A 6,000-nucleotide genomic window follows, 5' to 3' on the forward strand; every position below is an offset into this window, starting at 1 on the left:
GCTTTGATCACTTTACTTTTGAAACCTGGGAAAGACGGCTCTTCCCTGGACTCATATCGCCCGATATCACTACTTAGGACTCCTTTTTCAAATAATACTATTATACTACTTTCAAATAATACTAGAGCCTTAAATTTGGAAGCATTGAATGATAGCAGGAATACGTATTTTAGATGACGTTATATCTATTGGTACTGCTTGATTTTTCACAGTTGCAACACAAATTTGGTCTTGATAAATCACAAATTTATAAATGGTTGTAATTGAAACAGGCCATTCAGGCAGGGTTCCCTGAATGGAAAAATCTTAATACTCAATATAGTTTAGAGTTCTTATGCTTTCAGACGGACTTCCTGGGACACCAGGCTGCGCAGTGGTACAAACTAATATCTGGATTAATGAATGAAAAACCAAAGACGGGTCTTAGAGATATTTGGAGAGATATTTGGAGCTTCTCAATGGCCACGTATTTGGTCTTGGAGGATGAGATGTGCAATGTCTGCATCTATGAGACAAACATGGTTTTTCTTGTTGCATAGAGCATTCTGGACCCCTGTTCGTTTAAAAAAATTAGATAGCTTTAAGTCTGATAGATGCTGGCACTGTCATCTTGAAGCAGGGACTTTAGACCATTTATTATTCTATTGTCCATTTATTATGGAATTTTGGAGATCAATTTGGAGTCAAATAAATTGTTTATTAGAAAATCATGTGGCATTATCATATGATACAATATTATTTGGCACGGCGATGAGGGCCAAGAGCCAAATATCTTCTGAAAATAATAAATTATTACTTATTTTGACAGTAGTTGCCATACAACAAATAACACTTAATTGGAAAAGTTGGAATAGATTGAACTTTAGTTTTTGGTGGAATTCAATATGCCATATTTATAAAATGAAAAGAACATTAGCTATTCAAAAAGGGAACTTTAATAAATTTCAGGATGTGTGGAGGTCATTATCAGAATATTGTAAAGAATAAGTATATTTCTTTTTCCCTGATTAGTACAAATGAAAATAGGGTGGGGGGTGGGGGGAATTTAATTTTTTGGAAAATGTTTTTATGAAATATAAAAGGATGGGAGGGAAGGGGATAAATTTAATTTGATAAGATTAATTCTAGAATTTCAAGTGATATACATATGTTAAAATGATAATACCAATGTTGATATACTTGATGTAAGTTATAAAATGAATAAAGAATTTTTAAAAAATAATAAATTGCCCCGCGCGCTAGCCGCTACCGCCTCCTTTTGAGCAGGCTGTAGATTTTCAGCTAATGCACGCTAATCCAGTGCGTGCATTAAAAACACTAGCGCACTTTTGTAAAAGGAGCCCCTAATGTAGATTTTAAAATTTTAGCAAAGATTCTTGCTGAGAGACTCTCGGTGCATTTACCCCCTTTGATAGGCCTGGAACAGGTGGGTTTTGTTCGAGGACGGCAATCCGTGATTAATGTTCGCAAGGTCTTACTTCCCTGTCTTATGCCCATCATCATCATTAGCTTCCCACGTTAATTGTTAGTTTAGATGCAGCCCGTGCTTTTGATCAGGTAGACTGGACTTATCTTTTTACAGTGTTGAACTATATTGGGATGGATGGTTGGTATCTTCGAGCTGTTAAGACACTTTATACCTCTCCAGTAGAGAGATATTAGTCAATGATATATGCACTGACCCCTTCCCAAACGAACGAAGTACACGTCAGGGTTGTCCCCTGTCCCTCTTATTGTTTTTACTTTATTTAGAGCTGTTTATATGGACGATTGTAGGAGACCCTGACATTATTGGAGTTCATATCTCTACTCATGTTATTAAAGTATTAGCTTTTGCAGACGATTTACTTTTCAGCTTGGGAAAGCAATTAGACATCTCCGTCAAGCGTTGGACAAATTTCATTTCTATTCAGGTTTTACTTTAAACCGTCAGAAATCTCTGATTATGGCCCTTCCAGCTACTTTACAAGATTCTTGGGCGGGGGATTCTTGGGCCCGTGACTCTCTCAAATATCTAGGGGTTATATTGCCCAGAGATCTCTCCAAGCTTTATGCTACAAATTTTGATTCTCTGTTCTCTGATACTTTGAAATTGCTGCAGGTCTGGACATCTTTCTCTATCATAGGTAGAGTGGCTTTATATAATTTGGCTCTATTTCCCAGGTGGTTATACCGATTCCATATGTTACCTTTATTACTTCCACGCTCACGTGAATCACGTTTAATTAAGGCTCTTCAACAATACTTGTGGTGTGGAAAGAGGGCACAGCTTTGTAATTTGGAAAAGCGTTCAATCAAATATCATGAATAAACTTGAAACTTGAGAGAGGAGGATATGGGCTGTTAGACATTAGATCAGGGGTGCCCACACTTTTTGGGCTTGCGAGCTACTTTTAAAATGACCAAGTCAAAATGATCTACCAACAATACAATTTTAAAAGAACACAAAGCACACTGTACGCAGAGAAAATGTTAATTATCATTTATATTCCGGGGTTTTTTTCAAAGAGGTCAAGGCAGATGACTCTATGCACTGTCACCTCAGTAACAACCATACAAAAATAGATAAATATACCCCCCTCCCTTTTTACTAGACCACGATAGCAGTTTTTAGCGCAGAGAGCTGCACTGAATGCCCTGCGCTGCTCTCAACCCTCATAGGCTCCTTGCGCTAAAAGCCGCTATTGTGGTTTAGTAAAATATAGATAGCAGATATAAATTCTCAAAACGGACACATTTTGATCACTAAATTGAAAATAAAATCATTTTTCCTACCTTTGTTGTCTGGTGATTTCATGAGTCTCTGGTTGCACTTTCTTCTTCTGACTCTGCATACAATCTTTCTTCCCCTCTTTCAGCCTGTATACTTTCAGCCTATATGCTTCCTCTCCTCCAGACCTCATTCCCTTCCCCAACTTTTACTTCCTCTCTCCCTGCCCTTTCTTTCTCCCTGCCTCCCTTTCTTTTTTTTCTCTCTTCGTGCCCCTTTCTTTTTTTCTATATGCCCTCCCCCAAGCCACTGCCGCCGCCATCGGGGAACAGGCCCCAAAGCCACCGCCACCCCAAGCTCTCCCTGCTTCTCTGCATCAATTCTGTCATCGGAGAGGAAGTTCCGGGCCAGCCAGGCAGCAACTGTCTGGTCCAGAACTTCCTCTCCGACGGCAGAATTGACGTCGGAGAGAGGAAGGCTGATTGGCCCGGTAGATTGTGAAGGCAATGCGAGTCTATCACGGAGCCCGAGATGGGCTCCGCGATCGACTCACTTTGCCTTCGCGATCTACTGGTCAATCACGATCGACGCATTGGGCACCCCTGAATTAGATGGTATGCTATATAGCTTGCCAAATGAGACATATAAATGATAGTTCCAAAGGTGTCAGCATATGCTAAGGCCCTCCAGATGCGACCGGAGCTCATTGGGACTTTCCAAAATCTGGACAAACTGCCAGATTTTAGAAAGTCCGTCCGGGCACCTGGACAGTCCTCTAAAAAAGAGGACAAGTCTGGGTTTCCCTGGACGTATGGTAACCCTACATATTAGCAATCTATAAATATTAATACTAATGAAATGCAATATAACTAGCAGAACGTTGAGGGACTGAGATCACATCCTGGCTTAGAAATGAGGTTCATTATGTAAGAGTATGACATAATCCGTGCTGAGTCCAGTCAAGATTTACTGAGTCCAGTATCTTATCTCCAACAAAAGATGGTTTGAGCGACAAGTACTCAGCTCGGTTTCTTAGAGCTCATTTCCAGGAATAACCAATAGGTTTCTGAAATCTCCCTGCCAATTTTTTATGGATTTTTCCTCCAGGAATTTGTCCAAACCTTGTTTGAATCTTGCTAGTTGCCTTGAACATATTCTCAGGCAATGGACTTCACAGCTTAATTGCATGCTGTGTGAAAAAAAAAAAAAGTCCTTTCTGCAAATGTTTTTTTTTAATCTGCTGGTTGTTGGTTCCATGGGGAAAAAAATGTGAATGAGTCAGGCAAAGAAAATTAAATCTGAGGGGAATAAAAGACATTTGAAAATAGAACAGAAACGATAACAGATGATTCAAGGTTCTAATTTGAATACAGTTCTACAATGAAGTCAAAGTTAGCAAAATACAAAGAGAAACTTTTGTGCCTGGAGAAAAAAATTAAGAAAGCTATATTTATTTCCATAATATCTGAGCTCTTCTTTTAAGAGAATTAGTGCTGATGCTTCCTTGTCTTTCCTTGTTTCTCACCGCTCTGTGCTACATGCAAACTGAAAGAATGATAACGTTTTACTCATCTAGTTTTCTGTCACAAATTGCCCACAGGGAGAGGACCTCCAGATTTTACATCTGTATTTTTTCAGGAAGATTTTTTTTTTTTTTCTTCTGGAAAACCAGTTGTGCATAAATTTGGAAATTCAATCTACACACATTTTCCGAATATTTGCAGTTTGTTCCTGCGCCAATGCTAGTTACCTTGTGAGCATTCCAGGGGCAGAGTTAGCTAATGTGCAGTTATGGCAATATTCAGCCCTTGACCGCATCAGCATTACTTCTACTACTATTTATTATTTCTATAGCGCTGAAAGGTGTACGCAGCGCTGTACATTTTAACATATAATAGACAGTCCCTGCTCAGAAGAGCTTACAATCTAATTTAGACAGGACATTTCAGGGTTGGGGAGGTTATAGTGGGTATAATAATAATAATAATTTTATTTCTTATATACCGCTATATCATAAGTTCAAAGCGGTTTACAACAAGATACATACAATGAGGGTAAGAGATGTAATGGGAAGAGAAAAGTACTTTCAGGGATACAAATTACAAATGGAAGAGAACCAAGTTGGTTTGAATCAAAAGGATGTCTCTAGTCAGAGATTGAAGTGCGGGGGAAAACAATTTGGATGGAATACAATTACAAATGGGAAGAGCATGAGTTAATCTAAAATCAAGAGAATTAGGGAATGGGATGAGGATGGCTGAGGGGGATTGGACAAGGATTGGGATTAGAATGTGTTAAAGAGATGGTTTTTCAGTGATTTTCTGAAGTCAGCATATGAAGTGGCCTCGAGTATGGGTTTTACGAGCCATGTGTTCAGTTTGGCTGCCTGGAATGATAACATTCTGTCAAGGAATTTCTTGTAATGATGTGATTTCAGGGATGGGTAATTAAAGAGATTTATTCTGCGAGAGCTCTTATTAGAGCTGTTGAGGATGAATTGAGAGGCGAGGTAAGTTGGTAGCATCCCAAAGACAGCAGTGAGTGAGACTTAAGAGTTGAAAGCAATTTCAAAAAAGTGAGCCTTTAGCTGGGATTTGAACACTGCCAGGGACGGAGCACGACATTGATTCAGGCAACCTGTACCAGGCATAAGGCAGCACAAGAAAGAAGGGACGGAGTTTGGAGTTGGCAGTGGAAGAGAAGGGTACAGATATGAGGGGCTTGCCTGATGAGCGGATATCACGGGGGAGGGAGCATAGGGGGAGATGAGCGAGGAGCAATATCCGGGGGGGGGGGGGGCTTCAGAGCGAACACACTTGTAGGTCAGCAAGAGAAGTTTAAACTGTATTCGGAAATGGATGGGAAGCCAATGAAGCGACTTGAGGAGAGGGGTAATGTGAGAATAGCGGCTCTTGCAGAATATGAGTTGCGCAGCCGCATTTTGTTGGGTTTTTTTTAAAATTCTTTATTCATTTTCAGACTTACAATAAGTGTGACAATATGGCCAAACAAATTAACAATGGAGCCATTAACAAAATATTGTACTGATTAGATGACATTGTTTCCCTTAAATTTACAAGTTCAATGGTGAGGGGGGTAATTTTATTATTACATATTGTACAAGATATTTGATTATATGATAGGAAAGGGTGGGAAGGGTGGGTGATAAGAGCATATTATTTGTACCATTGATGATTAAGTGATATATTTATTGTTAATTTGTTTGGACATATTGGTGCAGCAGCATTTTGAATGGATTGATGAGGCGAAAGACAAGCGTGCATCAGCTG

The sequence above is a fragment of the Geotrypetes seraphini genome, chromosome 1 (assembly GCF_902459505.1).
Source record: "Geotrypetes seraphini chromosome 1, aGeoSer1.1, whole genome shotgun sequence".
Taxonomy (NCBI): Eukaryota; Metazoa; Chordata; class Amphibia; order Gymnophiona; family Dermophiidae; genus Geotrypetes; species Geotrypetes seraphini.